General features: G+C 37.0%; 1 long non-coding RNA gene across 2 annotated transcripts; it reads left to right on the top strand.

The window, feature by feature from the left end:
* The first annotated feature begins 19,616 nt into the window (after positions 1 to 19,616).
* On the top strand, positions 19,617 to 20,534 carry LOC142554826 (uncharacterized). Of its 2 annotated transcripts, none has more exons than XR_012822213.1 (2): positions 19,617 to 19,940; positions 20,025 to 20,534. It is a non-coding gene; the product is annotated as an uncharacterized LOC142554826 (long non-coding RNA). The 2 variants fall into 2 exon arrangements; XR_012822214.1 differs by having other exon boundaries at positions 20,012 to 20,534.
* Positions 20,535 to 20,925: the final 391 nt, after the last annotated feature.

The raw sequence follows: 20,925 nt of genomic DNA, 5'->3' as shown, positions 1-20,925 counted from the left end.
TGATATTAATTTTGTTAAGAATCATGTCTGTTCTGCATGTCAGCTTGGAAAACAGATCAGATCCAGCTTCAAGAACAAAGGTAGTAAATCAACTTAAGATGTTTGGAATTACTGCATATGGGACTTATTTGGTCCAATCCCTATCATGAGCTTAGGGGGAATGAAATACACCCTTGTTGTTATTGATGATTTCTCTATATTTACTTGGGTAATATTTCTTGCTGGAAAAGATCAAACCGGTAACCTCCTGGTCAAGCTTCTGAAAAAGATTCAAAATGAAAAATCTTCTTCTATTATTAAAATCAGAAGTGATCAGGGTACTGAGTTCACTAACAAAATTCTTGAGTTATATTTAGATTAACAAGGAATTCATCATGAATATTCAGCTGCTAGAACGCCTCAACAGAACGGAGTAGCTGATAGGAGAAACAGAACTCTCAAAGAAGCTGCTAGAACAATGCTAGCAGATGCAGATATCTCTCAGCGCTTCTGGGCAGAATCAATCAACACTGCATGCTACACGCAAAACAGAACAATGATCAACAAAAGGCATAATCAGACTCCTTATGAGATATGGAAAGGGAGTAAGCCTAATGTATCTTATTTCTATGTGTTTGGTTGCAAATGTTTTGTGCTCAATAATGGCAAAAATTATTTAACTACATTTGATTCAAAATCAGATGATGGACTATTTCTTGGTTACTCTGCTGTGAGCAAAGTTTTCAGAATCTTCAACAATAAAACTCTCAATGTTGAAGAATCGGTTCATGTTGTCTTCGATGAGGACAGCAGTGCTTCTGAAATATCTAATATGTCAAATTTGAGTAACATGTTAGACAGGATTCACTTGGAATTGGATAGTGAAGATGATGCAGAACCAAGTATTAAAGTTCAAAATCCAGAACCATACATTCCTTTAGTGGAATCAGAAGTACAGACATTAGATTTACCAGTACCAGCAGAAGACACTCAAGAACCTACTACTGGTTCAGTTGAGATCAATCCAAACATATCAAACCAGGAAGAAATCCCTTTAAACCCTTTTATTTGGAGAAAATCTCATCCTCCATCTTTGGTTATTGGAAATCCAGCAGCGCCCTTGAGAACCAGAAGACAAATGATTAATGAATATATGCATGCTGCTTTTATTTCTCAGGATGAACCAATGAAAATTGAAGAAGCTCTTCTGGATCCAAGTTGGATTGAAGCTATGCAATAAGAACTGAATCAATTCAAAAGAAACGAAGTTTGGTATCTAGTACCTAGACCACCTCACCAAGCTGTCATTGGAACCTTGTGGGTATTCAGAAACAAACTAAATGAAGAAGGCACATTGATTAGAAATAAAGCAAGGCTGGTGGCTCAAGGTTTTAGACAAGAGGAAGAAATCGATTATGATGAAACCTACGCGCCAGTAGCAAGACTCGAAGCTATCAGAACATTTTTGGCCTTTGCTGCTTTTAAGAATTTCAAAGTCTATCAAATGGATGTGAAGAGTGCCTTCCTAAATGTTCTACTACAAGAAGAGGTCTACGTCGAACAACCTCCAGGTTTTATTGATCATTTTTCACCTCATCATGTATTCAAATTACACAAAGCTCTGTATGGTTTAAAACAGGCACCTAGAGCATGGTATGACACTTTGTCACAATTTGATAGGATCGATTAACGTATCAAGAGTGTTTAGAAGGGGGTGTTGAATAAACACCCACAATTAAAACTGATCTTTTCGAATTTTGAGTTCAGTTTGGTGACAAACTGATTCTCGGAATCTTGCTGGTCAATGACAATCAGTTAAACTAAAGTAGTTGCGGAAAGTAACTGACTGAAAGATAGAGTACAAAACTGAAATAAAAGACGCAATGATTGTTTCTGGATGTTCGGAGATTTCAATTACTCCTACGTCACCCCTTCTATCTCAAGGATAGGATTTTCACTAAAAGACTTTGATCGAATACAAGATTTGTACTGACCCACTTCAGTTTGGACTTATCACTGTCAAAAGCTGAAACTCTTAGTATTACAAAATGTTCTCAGTGCGTAACTGATCTTAGCACTATCGAATTTAACGATTATTACAAAGTGCTAGTGAGCTCAAATTGTATCCTTGAGTGCTACGAAATAAATCGAGTAAGAGTGAGCTAAGATTTTGGCAGAGTAACAGCAAGCTTTGAATGGAGTGATCTACGACTTCTTCAGCTGTTCTTCTGTCATATTTATAAGCTTCCCTTCCAACGGTAACTGAGATATATTCGAATCTTTGTATCCGTTGATTGCCACTTCATTATTTCTTGGGCATTGTTTGCTTCATTTATTGTAATGCGGCGTCTTAATTGCTTTAGCCGAAATGCGTTGTTCCAAGCTGTATTGATTGAAGTGTGGCGTTTCATATTCAGTTGCAGTCTTCTATGTCTCTTTGTCGGTTGACGTGTTCCAGTTACTGGTGAGGAGAATATCTGAATTGCGTTTCAGTTGCGTAGATTATTTTACTGGATTTAGTTGCTGAGTTTAGTTTACTCCATTCAGTTTCTGAGTTCAGTTTACTCGATTCAGTTGCTGAGTTCAGTTTACTCGATCAGTTGGTTCGTATTTTCAGTTGGTTCATATTTTGTCAAACGCCGAAATTTAGTTTCCAACAATTTCCCCCTTTATGGTGTTTGACAAAACTAAGTAAATAATAACTGAACATCTGAACTCATTGTAGATAAAATAAGAGATTGAATTTCTTGAACTGATAGAGGTCTTGATTCAATAACAGCTGAATCTAATAATCTGATTAACTGCTTTTTAACGAGATGTTTTCTTCTGCTGTTTCTCAAGATGCTCTTCGATCTTTGATTTATTCCCCCTTTTTGTCAAACACATCCATCTTCTCAGATAATCTTCGAACGTCAGTGGAAATAATTTTGACATCTGAGGAGATACTTGAGACAGCAGATTGTAGAAGAGTCTGCAGCAATTCCATTTTATTAGAAACAGAAGTTTCCAATCGCTCAACTCGTTGACTGATTATATCCTGAGTTGTATAGAGGCTTTGAGCTATACCTCTGTTATTCTTCATCTCAAGCACAGTTCGGGTAAGAGACTCCATGTTTGCTTGAATGGCTTTCAGTTTTGCTGAATCAGATTCAATTGAAGAATCCAATTTGACAGTATGAGAAAATTGTGTGGATTGAATTTTCTTGGTTTCAGTAATCATCTGCTGCATATTGTGCTGCATATTCTGGATTTCTTCAAGGACAAGATTCATTTCTGTGGATTGAAGAGGAGGTGACTGATCAGATGTTCTTGGTTCATGTGAGACTTGATCAAAGACCACCATGGTCCTATCAGATAGTATCGTTTCAGAAACAGTCTGTGCTGGAACATCTGTTTCAGTTACTGCTACTTGGACTAGATAAGATGAAGACTGATGTTGTTCAGCATTTGAGCTTTCCTGCTGAATGTGAGAGTTTGCAGGATCTTCAGCTAGTGAGTCATGAACTGATGCTTCTGCTTGATAGTCATCTGAGATTCGAGCTGACTTTTCAGTTGGAGGATTGTCAGAAGTAGGCAACAGAGCCTCCAGATTCTCAGCAATTTGGTGATCTGGTGATTGAGCAGACAGTCATTCTTGGATCATTTGGTTCAGAAATGGTGGCCTTAACTGGCTCTTCAGTTAAGATGGTATTCTCTTTAGCTGCTTGATCAGCGGAGTGATCAACTGATAGAGGTTCATCAATAACAGATTATGTCACCACTGCTTGAATAATTTCATCAATGTTGGCAAAATTCAACTCGGCTTCAGAGTACAGCTGATGTTCCACTGCAGATGATTGTGGCACATCCTGAACTGTTTCTTCAGTTGTAACAATAGTTTGTTCTGAGGGTGTATCTTTCTGCTGAGAGGAGGGTTCTTCTTCTTCTTCTTCAAAGGCTTCCTCAGGAAGAACTAACTCCTTGATCTATTTCCCACACTTTTATCTGAGCTTGCAAGCTAGAAAGATCTGTATCTAGCTGAATGATCACAGCTCGATCATTATAAGCAGTTGGATTGGTGGGAATGTAGTTTGCCTTCAATTTCTCAAGCAGTTGAGATAGCTTCTTAGCTCGAATTTGATCAAAAAATAGGTTTTCCTCTCCAAAGCCTGAACAATTGTGGCAGCTTTGACCATCTTGAGGGCAATTGCTTCCAGTTTGATAAACTTGTTCAGCTGGGATTTTTTTTTCAGCTGCTTAGCAAAAATGTGAGTTCTGTAAGCGGTCCAGGCATCGTAGGATTGAAGTTTTGATGCTGCAAAATTATTAACTTGTTCCCAAACAAGGTCAATATGAGTTTTAATGGAATTGGATGGCCTGGGCTCTTCAACCTAATTTGCCCTTGCCTTTTTCAGTACTGAGGATGTGTGGAATTTCCAATCCAGTACGAGTAGTATCCACCAGTTCTATAATCTTTATACCTTTGGGTCTGACAGGTGCTAGAACAATAGGACGATTGATATGTATAAGAGGAGCTTTGATCCTAACTGTTTCCTTTGTTGCACCAGCTGAGATTTTTGGTGGGATGATCTTCAGAGGAACTGCTTTGATAGGCTGTTGGGCATTCGAAGATTTCAGTCTTTCAGTAGGAATACTGTGGTTGGTAATTTTGTCCTATGTGTTCTTGGTTTCTTGGCAACTTTTGGAGAGGGCGTCTTCTCGGAATCAGATTCACTGATAATCAATTTTCTTTTAACTGTCTTCAGTTGAGCCAGTGTCTTGGCCTGTTTAACTGATTTTGGAGCAGCCTGTTGCGTCCCAATCTCCTTCTTGATCTTCACGAACTGATCAGGAGAGATATCTAATTTAGTCTTGGGTGGCAGAACATTCTTTCCATTGAAAATTTTGAATTTAGATAATCGCTTCGAATCATCAGCCACCAACCCTTTGACTTTCATCAAATAGCTTAACGACTCTGCAAATCCTTTGGATTGCTTGGTGGAGGAAAACATATTCTTCAAGATACTGAAAATAAGTTGCTTCCAGTTGAATTTTCTTCCATCCATAATAACTGTAATAACTTGACACTTTTCCAAAGTCAGGGCAGCATACGATCTTGCCTTAGCCAATAGCCCTTTGGCTACGATATTAGCCAGCAACTGAACCTCATGCTTCAGTTCCTTCTTAGGATCGGAAACTTTGATTTTCCGTCCATCAGCAGAGAGTGCAGTTTGCATTTCTTCAATATCTGATGCTTTGACAGCAGCAAGGTGTACCAGTCCATCAGAAGATAATGAAAAGATTTCTCCGAAAGAATCTTCAGAAATGGTCACCAACTGACCATTAACAGTGGAAATGATGCTTCCATCAGAGTTGATATACCCATTTGAGTAGAGATTCTGGAGTTCTTCTAGGTAAATCTCCTGCGAGTATTGCCCCAAGAATATCCTCAGCCCAGCTGATTCAAGCTTCAGAAATACATTTTTCACATCGACTTCTTCGACTGATAAAGCTGATTCAAAGTTGATAGCCATAGCGTTCAATATATGAGCAGGGATCTGATTTGCCATTGCTAAGAGTAAGGAAACCCGAGATTTACGAAATACAAGCTCTGAGTTTATGAGTCTGCTCTGAGAGATGATGTACGCGTAAGAAAGAAAACTGAATTGAAGCGGGGAATTATTTATATGTATGTGACTGTTTAAATTCTGGACACGTGTCAGTCCATCAAAATTTTGAATAAAAAAAACGTGTGTACGTGTGCTATAAGCGTGTGTACAATTTATACGGTTCAAATGCTTCCACGTTTTTAAAATAAGATTCATCATTAGATAGTAGACAGTCACATCACTTGATTTGGAATATAATATGGTTAATCAGTTAACTTATATGAGAAGATTAGTGAAATACCCAACTGAACGATCAGTTGTAAGACTGTGTCCTTTCAGTTGAGAGTTTACTAACATTTGTCTTCTCAGTTAACCTCTTGAAACCATTATTCCCCCTTAATTGGTGCATAGAATAATTAAAGTGACGATATAAAATAAATTTAAAGGTCAGAAAGATTATCGTTTGCTGAAACATTGACGGCCCTTCAGCTTCCATGATTTTTGGCTATAAATAGAAGTAACACGGTTAGTTTCAGTCATATTGGTGAAAATATTCAAGACAAAAAGAATGGCAGATACGAGTAGCTCGAGTGCTTCGCCATTTGCTCTGGAGACCAGGAAGGCTGTGATAGAAGATGAAGTCTTCTATGAGAGTCTTCACTACTGGGAAAAATTACAGAAGCTTGAGTTCCTGTATAATACTGGAGAGGCTACCACTCCCGAACTGGTGGCAGAGTTGAAAAGAGTGCGGGAGCAATTGAACATAGCTGTGTGGGTGGACATCTTTAAAGATGGTCATATCTATCAGCTAATGCTTCGAAAGGAACTGAAAATCCTTCAGCGCATAGCTGTTTCTCAGAGCTTTGTCAAGACATCTACCGCACCTTTATCCTCTTGGTTGAAAATGTGGATAATTGTTGTAGAGGAAAAATATGATGATGTAATCTGTGCAAACGTTTATGGTTGAATGAAGGATTTATATGAGCTTAATTTTGTTTTTCTCTTTCCTGGTTGATGACAATGTTCTGTTACATGCAATGCTTGTGTTCTTATTTTCTGCAAAGAATTTTATTAGTAAAACATCATCAATAATAATTTTAAGACAAGTCAATTAAACCAAGAATATTGCGAAAGTAAGAAAACTGTCTCGGGTAATGGTTTGGTGAAGATGTCAATTGCTTGTTGCTCAGTTGAAATATACTCCAGTCTAATGTCCTTCTTTAAAGCATGATTTCTAATGAAGTGATGCCTGACATCTATATGCTTGGTCCTTGAGTGAAGAACTGGATTATAGGTGATGGCAATTGTGCTCGTATTGTCACAAAATATGGGCGATTCATTTGTAATTACTCCATAATCTCTCAGTTGTTGCTGGATCCAGATCATTTGTGCACAACAACTACCAGCAGCAAGGTATTCTGCTTCAGTTGTTGAGGTAGCTATGGATGTCTGCTTTTTGCTGAACCAAGAGATCAGTCTGTCTCCTAGAAACTGACAAGATCCACTTGTACTTTTACGATCAAGCTTACATCCTGCATAATCTGCATTTGAATATCCAACTAAATTGAAAGTAGAGTCTTTAGAATACCATAACCCAACATTTTGTGTACCCTTAAGATATTTCAAAATTCTTTTAGCAGCTGAGAAATGTGATTGCTTAGGATTTGCTTGAAATCTAGCACACATACAGACAGCAAATACAATATCAGGACGATATAATGTCGCCTCAACTGATATTCCCCCTTGATCAGTGTCCAATTTTACTGATGAGCTCATGGGAGTATTTGCAGCTGAAAATGATTTCATGCCAAATTTCTTCAGCAGCTCCTTTGTATATTTAGTTTGACTGATGAATATACCAGTCTCCAGTTGCTTCACTTGCAGTCCAAGAAAGAATGTTAGTTCACCCATCATGCTCATTTCAAACTTATCCTGCATTAGCTTAGCAAATTTTTCGCATAATTTGGGATTAGTTGACCCAAATATGATATCATCAACATAAATTTGAACTAATAAAATGTGATCATTCTTAGCAAATTTGAACAAGGTCTTATCAACTGATCCAACAGAAAAATCATGATCAGTTAGAAATTTTGAAAGAGTTTCGTACCAAGCTCTGGGAGCTTGTTTAAGACCATATAAGGCTTTGTTCAAATGATAAACATGATCAGGAAAGTTGTGATTTACAAAACCTGGGGGTTGTTCAACATATACTTCCTCTTGCAACTGGCCATTTAGGAATGCACTTTTTACATCCATTTGATAGACTTTGAAGTTCTTGAATGAAACATATGCAAGGAATATTCTGATAGCTTCCAGTCTTGCAACTGGTGCATATGTTTCATCATAATCAATTCCTTCTTCTTGCCTATATCCTTGTGCTACAAGTCTCGCTTTATTGCGCACAACTGAAGCATCCTCGATCAGTTTATTTCTGTATACCCATTTTGTACCTATAATAGTTTTTGAAATTGGTCTTGGAACTAAGTTCTAGACTTTGTTATAAGTGAACTGATTCAGCTCTTCTTGCATTGCATTTACCCATTTAGGATCAGCAAGAGCTTCATTAGTTTTCTTCGGTTCTAGTTGTGAAACAAAAGCTGAATAGATAAATAAATTTAGCATTTGATTGCGAGTTCTTACTGGATCAGATGGATTTCCTATTACCAGTTCAGGTGGATGTGATTTTCTCCTTCTGTACTCAGTATTTTTTGTATCAGCAATTTCTTCAGTTGGTAAGTGAACACAGTTTTCAGTCTCAGTTGGTGCTTCGTCAACTGGTATTTGAATGTTATCATTATGCTCTATCAACTGATCATCAGCAACGACTTCCTGCACATCTGATTGGTCCAATACTTCTGGTTCAGGTGTTTGGAGGTTGTTTTGATTGATATGATTGTCTTCTTCATCATCATCCTCCAAACTGATATCTGTAAATCGATCAACTAGCTCAACTTGATCAGTTGGCTTATCAGTTAGTTCAGTTTCATCGAAATCAACATGAGAAGATTCTTCAACATATAGGGTTTTCTTGTTGAAGACTCTATAAGCTATACTAACTGATGAGTATCCAATAAATATTCTTTCTGCAGATTTAGCATCAAACGCTTTTAAATAATTTTTACCATTATCAATAATAAAACATTTGCAGCCGAATATTTTGAAATAAGTAATTATACTTTTTCTTCCATGCCAGATCTCATATGGTGTTTTCATATGATTCTTATTAATCATTGATCTATTCTGAGTGTAACACGCAGTGTTTACTGCCTCTGCCCAAAATCTTTGAGAAATACCAGAATCAGCAAGCATCGTTCTAGCAGCTTCTTTAAGGATCCTATTTCTCCTCTCATCTACACCATTTTGCCGAGGAGCTCTAGCTGCTGAGAGCTCATGCTTAATTCCAGCATTTTCTAGAAAATTTGAAAGAGTTTGATTGATGAATTTAGTTCCTCGATCAGATTTGATTCGATCAATTCCAACTGATTTTTCATTTAAAAGTCTTTTGAAGAGCTATATTAGTTGCGAAGCAGTATGGTCTTTAGAATTGAGAAAAATAACCCAAGTAAATCTTGAAAAATCATCTACGACTACCAAGGTGTATTTCATTCCCCCTAAGCTCATGACTGGTATAGGACCAAAGAGATCCATGTGCAACAGTTCTAAGCATCGGGATAAATATTTACAGCCCTTGTTTTTAAAAGAAGATCGTACTTGTTTACCATACTGATATGCTGAGCAAAGTTTTTCTTTTGAAAAGTCTATTTTGGGCAAACCAGTTACAAGTTCATGTTTACTCAGATAGGCAATGGATTTGAAGTTTAAATGATTTAGTCTCTTATGCCACAACCAGTTTTTAGATGATTTGGAAGCAACAAAACAAACTAGTGCATAAGTTTGATCATTCCAACTTACTTTATATGTGTTTCCACAACGTTTGACAGTTAGTATGATTTCATCAGTTGAAGTTTTGACTGAACATGAGTTTTTGTCAAATTGTACTAAGAATCCACTGTCGCATAACTGACTGATGCTAATCAAGTTATACTTCAGGTTTTCTACTAATAGAACATCTTTAAAAGTAAAGTTACCATGGAATTGTCCCCGAAACTGATGTTTGGACCATTGTATTTGATCGGTTGAGATAACACACTTGCATCTCCTGTCATATGTCGCGAACATCCACTGTCCAAATACCATATTGAGTTCTTATTTGTACATGTTACCTGCAATCACATACGTAATATAACTTGGTACCCATATCTATTTGGGTCCTGAGCTGATTAGTCCCTTAGAAACCCACACTTGGATTAGTCTAACAGACTTTTCAGTAGCTGTATTCCAAATGGTTTTTCTCGGCTTTTGTGTGCTTGGTGTGTAGTGTACAGATGATACAATATGTGTTTTAGCTTTATTCAACTGATTGTTTAGTCTATATCTCTTCTGAACTGGCTTGCAGTTATAGTGATTGAAATAGCTATTCGAATAGTTCTTGTGAAACCTCTTTGATGACTGACTTTGTGAATCAGTTGAGAATTTTTTACTATAACCAATCCCATATCTTCTAGCCTTGTTCATATTCTCAATAGGTTGCTCAATCAGTTTACTGGGCTCAATTTGTTCTTGTATCACTGCTGATTTGACAAAGTGAATGTATTTTTCTTTGTCTGTTTTTAGCTTTGGTTGAGTATCATTTGGATACATTTTTCCTTAAGTGTTGAACCCTAAACCAGTTTTATCAGAAACTGATTTTTGTGAATTCTGCATCTCATTCAGTGCAGTAGATGACTTGTTCCAAGACTGAATGAGCTCAGTCCGTTTTGAGTTTTCAAGAATCAACTTCTGAATTAATGACTGATTTTTGTTTCTCTATGCTTTTAACTCAGCAATTTCCCTTTTTAGACTCAACCCATCAACTGATTCATCAGTTTTGGTTTTATCGTCTGTGAGATCAGTTTGCTTTGCTTTGATTTTTTCAAATGATGATGCAAGCTTTTGATACTCATTTACCATGTCATGTAGTGTTAGAATGAGTTCTTCTCGTGTAAAATCAGTTGAGCTGAAATCAAATACCTGTTGGCTAGATGATTCTTCTTCTGCATTATTAGCCATCAAGCACTTGACTTCCTCATCATCACTAGAGCTGCATGAGCTTTCTGGTTCTGACTCCTCACTGTCAGTTTCTGCCCATTTAGATTTGTTTTCTTCAGCTAGGAGTACTTCATGTTTTTTTCTGGAGGACTTCTTATCTTCCTTGGGTCTTCTTTTGTGCTCATTGATTTCTTTCTTCTATCAGTTGAGCCTTGACTGTCCTTCTTGGGTTTAGGACAATCAGCGATAAAGTGACCTGATTTGCCACAGTTGTAGCAGGCATTTGATTCATCTTTGGAGCTGTTCCTTTGATATGGCTTCTGGAATTTTCCTTGATTCTTTCTCATGAACCTTCCAAATTTTTTGATGAACAATGACATAGCATCACTGCTCAACTGATCAGCAGATTTCTCGACTGAACTGGTTGGTTCTGTTCTGATAGCAGCTAGAGCAGTTGTGGCTGCAGGGGTAGATGATTCTCCTTCTCTGGTTTGCAGCTCAAATTCATAAGCCTTTAAATCAGCAAACAGATCATGAAGTTCAATCTGGTTCAGATCTTTGGACTCCCTCATTGCCATGGTCTTGACATCCCATTCCTTGGGAAGACCTCTCATTACCTTTAGTGCAATCTCTTTGTTAGTATACACTTTTCCAAGTGCATTTAACTCATTGATGATACTGCTTACTCTTTCATCATACTCGTGCATTGATTCTCATGCTTTCATTTTGATGTTATCAAACTTTTGAACAGCTACAGAAAGTTTATTTTCTTTGGTTTGATCATTTTCCTTCACACAGCTGGATCAGATTTTCCCAAATTTCTTTGGCAGACTTACACATCTTTATTTTGCTGAAGGTTACTTTGTCCAGCGTTTTGTACAAAATTTCTTTGGCCACATTATTAAGATTTGCTTTTCTTTTATCTTCAGTTGTCAATTCATCTCTGGGCTTTTCTATTCTTTGTGGTGCCCCTTCTGTTATGGCAACTGATGTATTTGTTTTTAGAATCTTCATGGGTCCATCAGTTATGACATACCACATGTCATCATCTTGTGCAGCTAAATAAGCCTGCATTCTGATTTTCCAATCATCAAATTCTTCTCTGGAGAACATAGGAATTTTTTTGAATGAAGTCATGATAGCAAGTTTATAGAGCACAAGTATTCAAGAACAAAATTCAACCGCTCTGATACCACTTGATAGGATCGATTAACGCATCAAGAGTGTTTAGAAGGGGGGGTTGAATAAACACTCACAATTAAAACTGATTCTTTTCGAATTTTGAGTTCAGTTTGGTGACAAACTGATTCTCGGAATCTTGCTGGTCAATGACAATCAGTTAAACTAAAGTAGTTGCGGAAAGTAACTGACTGAAAGATAGAATACAAAACCGAAATAAAATACGCAAGGATTGTTTCTGGATGTTCGGAGATTTCAATTACTCCTACGTCACCCCTTCTATCTCAAGGATAGGATTTCCACTAAAAGACTTTGATCGAATACAAGATTTGTACTGACCCACTTCAGTTTGGACTTATCACTGCCAAAAGCTGAAACTCTTAGTATTACAAAATGTTCTCAGTGCGTAACTGATCTTAGCACTATCGAATTTAACGATTATTACAAAGTGCTAGTGAGCTCAAATTGTAGCCTTGACTGCTACGAATAAATCGAGTCAGAGTGAAATAATATTTTGGCAGAGTAACAGCAAGCTTTGAATGGAGTGATCTACTACTTCTTCAGCTGTTCTTCTGTCATATTTATAAGCTTCCCTTCCAACGGTAACTGAGATATATTCGAATCTTTGTATCCGTTGATTGCCACTTCATTATCTCTTGGGCATTGTTTGCTTCATTTATTGTAATGCGACGTCTTAATTGCTTTAGCCGAAATGCTTTGTTCCAAGCTGTATTGATTGAAGTGTGCCGTTTCATATTCAGTTGCAGTCTTCTATGTCTCTTTGTCGGTTGACGTGTTCCAATTACTGGTGAGGAGAATAACTGAATTGCGTTTCAGTTGCGTAGATTAGTTTACTGGATTCAGTTGGTGAGTTCAGTTTACTCGATTCAGTTGCTGAGTTCAGTTTACTCGATCAGTTGGTTCGTATTTTTAGTTGGTTCATATTTTGTCAAACGCCGGAATTTAGTTTCAACACAATTTCTTATCAATCATGATTTTACAATTGGCACAGTAGACAAGACCTTGTTCACTCTAGTCAAGAATAAACATATTCTATTAGTGCATATCTATGTTGATGACATTATTTTTGGGTCAACTAACCCCAAACTATGTGCAAAGTTTGCTAAGTTGATGCATGATCAATTCGAAATGAGCATGATGGGAAAATTAACATTCTTCCTAGGATTACAGATCAAACAACTTGATACTGGTATTTTCATAAATCAAGCCAAGTATACTAAGGAGCTACTGAAAAAGTTTGGTATGGAAGCATGCTCTGCTGCTTCCACTCCAATGAGCTCATCTACCAAGCTTGATAAAGATGAAAGTGAAATTTCAGTAGAGGTAACTCAGTAACGTGGTATCATTGGCTCACTATTGTATCTTAATGCCAGTAGACCTGATATTCAATTTGCTGTCTGCATTTGTGCAAGATTTCAATCTAACCCCAAGCAATCTCATTATATTGCTAATAAACGTATTCTGAAGTACTTAAAAGGAACTCAAAATGTCGGCTTATGGTATCCCGTTGATTCATCTTTCAATCTTATTGGATATTCAGATGCTGATTATGCAGGTTGCAAACTAGACAGGAAAAGCACAAGTGGTTTTTTTCAATTCCTTGGTGTTAGGCTGATCTCCTGGTTTAGTAAAAAGCAGACTTCCATAGCTACGTCTACTGCAGAAGCATAATATCTTGCTGCTAGAAGTTGCTGCTCTCAAATACTTTGGATACAACAACAACTCAAAGACTATGGAATTCAAGCCTCAGAATCACCTATCTTCTGTGACAATACCAGTGCCATTGCAATCATGCAAAATCCAGTACTTCATTCCAGAACGAAGCACATCGACATCAGATATCATTTTATAAGACATCATGTGCAGAAGAAGGACATTCGTCTGGAATATGTTTCTACTGATTTACAAGCAGCAGATATCTTTACTAAACCTCTGCCTGAGAATAAGTTTTCTTACTTTCGAAATATATTGGGATTAATTGATTTAACTTGATTTTATTAATGTTATTATCTGGTTAATTATTATCGACTTTGTGTTAACTCTGATCTCTTTGCAGAAGAATAAAAAGACAACTTACAATAACTACTGATATTTCATTAATCGAAACCATGTTACACTAGACAGTTTATCATCTACAGAATCCTGCCACTCAAAAATCCAGTTATTCAACTCATGACTCATAATCCTTTTAAAGGACTCTATGCTGGAAGTTTTCTCAAGCAGATGCCACTCTTTCCAAAGCATCATCTGAAGCAAAACTCTGTCAGTAGCAAGCTCAGAGACGTGATCAACCTCAAATTCCCGTTTGTACTTTCTTGCTCTTGCCCTTTGAGCAGTAGTAAAAGTCAAACCATTCTGATACACACTCTGCAGCTCCTGCACTTTGAACCATATGGACATGAATTTTATCCAGACATATTCTTCTATGGTTCTCTTCAAAGCTTCCAGATGTGGAAATGAATATTTTGTTACCAAGTCATGAGTGCTGCTACAGGCATCCAAATTGCTTGAGTCCGACATATCGAATTACTGTTTTCTTAACACTTATTGTCATATTATTTATAGACATGTTGCATTTAATGATGAAGAAGTTGAAGAGTCTCAAGTCAACCAAACCGTTCTACTGATTTACACAGACTGAGTTTTTCTTACTCATTTTTTTATATCATTTCTTCAATAAAAGCAGTAGATAAACAAAACATGTCAAAATGAGATTTTTCATTCATAAAACCATAAGCATTACATTGAGTTTATCTACTGCATTTGTTGATATCAGCAGCTTGAAGTACTTATTTGTTGCAAAGTACTTCAGCAGGAACCTATCTAAAGGACTGCTGGGAACCCCTCTCTTGGCATGATCGTGGTTCGTGAAGGGGATTATCCCTCAGCTTAGTTCTAACAAAAACGAACAATCTAACTGATTGTTCATATTAATAAACTGAGGATTTTCTTCCTAGTCTTTATATTTTGAAAAATGATGTCTTCAAACATCTGCTTACGAGAGGCTGGAAGTTTTCTTTGGAATTTCTCTGCTGATTCTGACTCTGGAGAAGGCTCCGAGAGATCACTTGCACTTATCATTTGTGTTGGTTTGATGAAAAGATTGAATGATTTAGTTTGTGAATTTGCAGATAATTTTATAGAGTCTTGGGAAGCTGAAGAGACGACGATTTGACTACATGAATACCAAGATTGATCTATTTTTTCCTCAGAAACCGTATCGTCGCATTTATTAATTGCATGAATTTAGGGGGAACTATATCGTCTTTCAGACTGTCACTTTTATACCCTGTCAGAAGCAGAAAGGATGTTTGTCTTTTTCATAAAACAAGTGTCTACTGGTTTTTGTATTAATCTGCTGAAAATATTTCAGCATCTTATGACTTCCAGTAGATATTATCATAAAACGACAAACCCTCTTCTGGTCTTTTTCAGTAACCATCTGGACAGCCCGCTCTTTTATTATTACTTTTCAAATTTTGAAATATTTAGTGTCTCTCTGACACGCTCTGCATGACTTTTCTCATACTCAACCGTAAACATATTGACACGTGTCATTGTGTTTACATTGACGTCTGTACATTCTCTTTTGAATATTAACCGCTCTTTTTACTCCTTTTCACCTTTTACGTTTCCAGAATCTTACTCTCTAGCTACTGCTTTATTTCGAAATCGTGATTACACAATCTACTTCGAAGCTACTTCTTTTACAGGCAAAGAAATGGCTGGAGCTTATATTCTCAATGCTTATCAAGTCAACTTTGCATCAGTACTTACCATCAAGGATGAAGGACTTGTTCAGATGTTCAAAGCTGTTGAAAAATCTGGACTCCGAAAGTTTTTGGAAGCACCCGCTGTTATCTACAAGACCGCACTTTTGGAATTCTTTGCCAAAGCAACTATTCAAGATGGTAATATTGTTTATTCCCAGGGGGACGCATCTATTTCTATTGATGCTACACTGCTTGGTTCAACTTTCTTTCTTCCAATCTCAGGCACCTCTGATCTGTCAGGAATTTCGAAGGAAGATATGTCCATTGCCCTCTCTACCTTCTCAGCTTCTGGAGAGGAACTTTCTCCATCTTTCTTCAAAAAGCTTAAGAAAATGGAATACCAAGTACTCGCTGATATTGTGGCAAAGGCACTTCTTGTGAAAGCCGGTATTTTTGATAAGTTAACCAAAGAAAAATTTCAGGTGATGGTAGCAATCACTTCTGAGATTAAGGTAGATTGGAGTTGGTTTCTATTCAAAATCATGAGAGATGATTTCACGAAAAAGTACTGGGTTTGCTGTTCAGATTAGCCAGATTTTGAAGGATGTTGGTTTTCCGTTCACCACTGAACATGATGCTTCTTTTCTTACTACGGCAGACGCTGATAACGTGCTTGCTCTTCGACCTAAGCCAACTGTGGCTGAATTTGTTTCATTGAAAAAGGAGATTGGGGATGCCCAAGCCGAAGGCCAAGCTGTTCTAAAGAAAATCAAAAGAAAAAGAGTAATTGTCTTGACTGATTCGGAGAAAACTGTATCTGAAGAATCAGCTGCACCTATTGCTGCTTCCATTCCAGTAGCAACTCCGAACAAAATGAACCCCAAAACTACCAACTGCATCAAGAAAACAGCAGTCATTGCTGATTTGGATACTGTCCCGTTGAGACAAGTATTTCCAGCTGTCAACTCACCGAAATCCAAGTCTGTTTCAGAACCAGCAGTCACTTTTGTTGTTTGACAACCAACTGCTGCCACTTCTGTCATCGCACCAGTAGATGATGTTATTTCATCAACTTCAGTGTCTACTCTCAGACCTGTTACTGGAGTTGTTTTTCGAGATTCACTAGCCGGATCCTCCACTACTCGATCCGTGCTGCCTTCTCCTACTGGAAAAGGAAAAGGGAAGATATTTGAAGAACCCCAACGCCAACGCACCAAAAACGCAGTACAAACTGGCATTGAGCTCCACCTTCAGGAGATTGAAAACTCAGCCAAAGAAAATTTGTTATTTTTTGATGAATGGCTGAAGATGAGAGTTTTTCATCCTCTCACTTATTTACGTACTGAAAACACATTGTGACGCATGATGAAGCATGAGAAAAAAGTTTTTACTACTGCAAAAACCAAAAATGTCATTGAGGCAATGAATCGAAGGAACTACATCCTTGATCAATTAAGGCAGAAGGAAATGGACTCTGTGTTGTCAACACTTAAGTCTAATTTTGATCCAATGAGTCCTACTGCTTCTCATGATCAGGATATTATCAAGCTTATCTCTGATAAATTGAATTTATTGATTGAACAGATTCACACTCAAGAACAGGCTTTTGCTAAGGCTCTTTCATACAGATTAGGCATGGTTCCTGAACTTTTGCAGATACAGCCAGTTGAGGAATGGACCACAATTCCCATAAACGCAAAGGTCTCAAGTACTCCTGCACTACCAGAACTGCCTACTCGATCTTCGTCTTTGATCTCTGTTCAAGAGCTGGCCTCGGTGGATGAGGTCATTCAGTCAATTGTTCCTACTGCTGCTCCACCTCAATGAAATCAGGATGTGTTCTCCTCAGAACCATCACCCGAAACTCAACCCATGGGAGCTTCAGATGATCATCCATTACCGAATCTTGATAAATTTTATGCTAAACATCAAGCAGAAATGACAGCTCTCCTTCATAGGTCATCTAAACTCACCCCCTCGGAGCAGCCACTGGACACAACTGAAAATGTTCACCAAGCCGAGAATGTTGCTTCTGAACAAATTAATGCTCTTGAAGTCACCTCTCCTGCTCCATCTGCTGCTGAAGAAACTATTGCAACACAAATCCCTCCTACCGCTCCAGCAGGAATCTCTACTGAACCTGGTTCTTCTACTGCTCTGCTGGACACAATTTTTCCTACTGCTCCTCAATAGTTTCCAGTCTCTACTGCATTGGTTGTATCTGTTTCTAACTCTGCTACTCATATTGCCCATGTTGCCAAAATCAGGCAGCGTATGCTCACCACAACTCCATCTCCGGAACCAGAAATCTTTAAAATGGAATTTGAGATAGAAGCTCTGCAAAGAAATCTCAACAATCTATCGGAGATGGTTAAGCAAATATCGCGTGAACATGCCGCAGAAGTGAGTGGCGAACAGTTTTTCCGAGACCGTATCTCTAAAGATATATCTCGCACGGCGGAATCCGTTCACAAAATGCATGATGAGACAGTTGTTTTTAGACAGGTTGTTTTCAGAAGCCAAGGCACTATCATGCTTGGACAAACTGACATTCTCCAACGACTCACCGATCATGATGATGCTATTCGTTCCGTTTCTACTACCGTGGAGTTAATGGATGCCAAGATTAAATCTCAATCTAAATCTCTCAATGCTCTAAGTGAACGAGTATCTCATCATACACCATATCTGGAGATGCTCAACAATGGAATTCTGAATCTCTCTGGGCGCAATGGACTACTTGATTGCTCAAGTCACGGCTGCTGATGCCAAAAAAGGGGAAGAGACAGTACCAGAAGGAAGACAACCAGAAGATAGAAGAACTGGAGACTTGGCAGAATCCTCTGCCAGAAGAGATCTAGATGCTGATGATCAGGATGTTGAAATTATTTTCAGGGACATTGGCATTGATAACTAAAACTTTTGTTGTTTAAGTTTCTTAATATATTTTGTTGTTTTATATTGTCATTATCTATCTTTGCTAACATCCAGGTTTTGGCATCACCACAAAGGGGGAAATTGTTAGACTGAAATTAATTGTGGTGATAAGAATCAAAACCAGCAGGCGGTTAGTTAAAATCAGTAGACAATATAAAAGCAGGACTAAGTTTTCAGAACTTAGTTAACCAGAAGCAGAACCGAGTCTAAAATTAGGATAACTTGACGTCTTCTATGCTAACGGAAGTAGTCTTAAATATTACCGTTACTTTATCAAGTACAAGTATTTATTGCACCATTAAATGCTGTACTAAGTCATTTAATTCGATTTACCCATTTTAGTAAGTAACAAGACTGATTGTGTTGAAAGCTTTTTGCAGGATCCATTTAAGGAATAAAGGTGTTTCTTTCAGACACCAAAAGAGCCGTTTTTGATTATAGACGTTGGATTCAAGTTATCTATATATATGGATCAAAACCACTTGAAGAAGGTAACTGATCTTTTATCTATCCAACGCTACTTTGAGCAACCGAGAATCAATCACCATCTTCTAAGCTCAAACTTGCAGAAAAGCAATACACACTTCATATTTTACATCTGATCTTTGGAGATCATCTTGTACTGCTGTTTCTTCTTCTCTTCAAACAAATCACCTTACCATATTTCGAGAAGAGTTTGTAAACTGGAAAAGAGTCTTTTCCAGAACTTTGTTGTATTGAATCATTTTGTGTTGAGTTACTAAGAGTTTTAGTAGGCAAGAGATAAGCCCTGCTGAAGTGGGTGTGTACAAGTGTTGTACTGTAAAATCCAAAGTCTTTTAGTGATACTTTCTGGAAACAGAAGAAGGGGCGACGTAGAAGATTTTATCTTCGTACTTCCAGAAACAACTACTGTTTTATTGCCTACTGCTATTACTGTTTTTCACCCTACTCCATCGGATTGTTTCCGCACTTATCATTGTGATCTGCTGGACGTACTATTGAACAAGAACAGCTACAATTTCTAACAGGATTCTAGCACCCCCCCCCTCTAAACTCTACATCGATCCCCAACAATTTTAATATCATTTTCAAGTTTTTGGGTATTCGCAAAAATTATAGGTGTTGAATCTTCTCGTGAATGGTCATATTTGTCATGTAAGAAATGTCCCAAGAAAGTGACAACAGTGGGTGATAAATTTTATTGTTAAATGTGTGATCGTTTTGATGTTACTGGAAATTTAAGGTTTGATCAATAATTTTCAAATAAATTATATTTTTTTACCGAATATATTCTTTGATGATTACTGTTCATTTTTGGATTAAAAGGTATAAGATTCATCTTCGAGTTTTTGACAACACTGGAAACACTGTCTTCTTACTTTGGGATCGAGAATGTGTTGGACTTAAAGGGAAGACAGCACTAGATTCGAGGAATGATGTCAAGGAAGAGGTTTTGTATATTTATTTTTTACTTTTGTTTTTATATAATACAAGTTATGATAAATTTATTTTACATTTCAGCTGTCAAATTTAGAAAAAATCCCTAAAGAAATTGAGGATTTAGTGGATCGCAAAGTTATTTTTAAACTACAAGTACGACCAAATCAGTCTCATGAATTTTTTGGAACCTATATTGTCATGAAAGTCACTGTAGACCCCACTGCCATTGAAAAATATTGTGGAGAAACTTTTGAAAGTCAGGTAAATTGATTTTTCTTTAAACATGTCAGAATTTATATTTCTCAAGAGACATCTAGATTCTAATACATACAACATTATATTTATTGTTCTACATGAATCTGACGTTTTTCCAAAATTAAAAAGTGAAGACATTGGAGACATAAAGGAGGTAAAGATTCAAGTTTAAATCATTTCATAACATCAAAATTTTGACTGTTCATTTTTAAAAATTATAGATTTGTTCATCTGAAGATGAAGTAACAGCTCCTCTGAAATCAACAGCCAAGGCCATCATTTCAAGCTATGTTTTCAATGATTCAACATTGAAGAGATCTCTAATCGATGAATTCTCTTCAACAGCTCCCGACAAAAAAATGAAATCAGCAATCAAGCAAGAGAAAGATTAAATTATGTATTTTAACTTATTTTAGAGTTAATCTTCAATGAATTAAGAACAGTGGCTCGGATTTGGTATCTGAAGTTATCGTTATGCTTTCTTTTTCTTCATGATATGTTTCACAGCTATGTTGGTTGTTGGATTGTTGTCTTTTTAAGAATTTGCTTTTTAATAGTTGCATTTGATTTTATTTTTTACCAAAAGAACATATACCCAATTCCTACATCACCATTATTATGTCTATGCCCAAAACAATCAATGAGCATACAAGTAAGTATAATACACCGGAACAAAAACTTAAAAAATTATTCTAACAAAATTTTTTAAGGGAATTATAATTTTAATTATGGCTATATTT

Source organism: Primulina tabacum, chromosome 8, assembly GCF_025594145.1.
Source record: "Primulina tabacum isolate GXHZ01 chromosome 8, ASM2559414v2, whole genome shotgun sequence".
Classification (NCBI taxonomy): Eukaryota; Viridiplantae; Streptophyta; class Magnoliopsida; order Lamiales; family Gesneriaceae; genus Primulina; species Primulina tabacum.
This window is presented reverse-complemented; position numbering and strand designations above follow the sequence as displayed.